Here is a 1,579-nt window from a genome sequence, read left to right as displayed (position 1 = left end):
GCCAGCCTGGGCGCCCTGGCGAGGCCGCTTCTCCACCGAGCACTTGCGGAATTAGCCGGCTCTGTAGCTGGACCGTCCACCCAACCTCCAGCTCCGAAAAAGGAAGGAAAGAAGAAAGGAAAGAAAGTCAGCCAGGCGTGGTGGTGCCGCCTGTAGCCCCAGCTGCCTGGACTGCCCACGTCGAGGGGAAGGCCAGTGAAGGTGAGCCCTGATGACGCCACTCTGCTCCAGCCTGGGCGACAGAGAGACCCTGGCTCAAAAAACAAACCAGCAAAAAAAGGAACGTTAAGCCTATTCTTTCAATATTTGACAGAGTAACTAGACCAAAAACACTCACTACGGATACAGAAGACAGTGACAACACTACCGACCAGGCTGTCCTGAGGGACATTGGCAGAAAGGACACTTTACCCAACAGCAGCAGAATACGCATTATTTCCCAGGCACATAGAACATTCACCAAGAAATTCAAAGAGGCCAGGCTCCGTGCCTCGGCCTGTCAATCCAGCACTTTGAGAGGACAAGTGGATTGCTGGAGCCCACGGGGTCAAGACCAGCCCGGGCAGCTTGGCAAGACCTCGTCTCTACAATAAATCAAAAAATTTGCTGGGCATGATAGCACACACCTGTAGTTCCAGCTACTTGGAAGGCTGAGGCAGAAGGGTCACCAAAGCCCAGCAGGTCAACACTGGGGTGGCTGTGAGCGTGCCACTGCACTCCAGCCTGGGCAACAGCGTGAGACTCCAACTCAGAAAATAAAAAATCATAAAAAAAAGAAAGAAATACAAAAAATTTAAATCATATTACGTATGTTCCCTGCCACATTGGAATTAAATTAGGAGATTAATAAGAGAAACATATTTGGGGAAATCCCCAAAGACGTGGAAATTAAACATAACACTTTTCAATAACATGGGCAACAAAGAAATCACAATGAAAATTAGAAAATATTTTATTTGAGCCATACACTTGCAATCCCAGCACTTTGGGAGGCTGAGGCAGGAGGATCACTTGAGGCTAGGAGTTTGAGACCTGCCTAGGCAACATAGCAAGACCCCCACCTCTACAAAAAATAAAGAAATAAAAATTTAAAGGCTTTTTCAAAAAATAAAATATTTTATTTGAATACAAGTAAAAACAAGATGTCACAATCAGTGGGGCACAGCTACAGTAATTCTTAAAGGGAAATTTACAAGACTAAATATTTATTTTAGAAAAGTCGCTAATAGATGCTCTATATCTGCACCCTAAAAACTAGCACCAAAAAAAAGGAAATTGAAACCAAAATAAGAAGAAAAGACATGCTAGGAGAAGTTAGTGAAATAGAAAACAAAAATAAATAGATAAACTAAAAACTGGTTCCTTGAAAAGCTCATTAAAACTGATATACTTGTCACCAGACTGATCAATAACAACAGCAAAAAGAAGATTCAAATTATCCACATTGAGAATGAAAGAAGGGACATCACTATAGATCCCATAAATAAAATAATAAATAATAAAAATTAGATAAGATAATATTTTGAACATCTTTTTGCCAACAAATTTTTAAAGTTTTTTTTTTTTTTTTTTTTTGGTT

This window comes from Carlito syrichta, unplaced genomic scaffold, assembly GCF_000164805.1.
Source record: "Carlito syrichta isolate Samal-C Ts95f unplaced genomic scaffold, Tarsius_syrichta-2.0.1 Scaffold303193, whole genome shotgun sequence".
Lineage (NCBI taxonomy): Eukaryota > Metazoa > Chordata > Mammalia > Primates > Tarsiidae > Carlito > Carlito syrichta.
Note: the sequence above shows the minus strand (reverse complement) of the source record.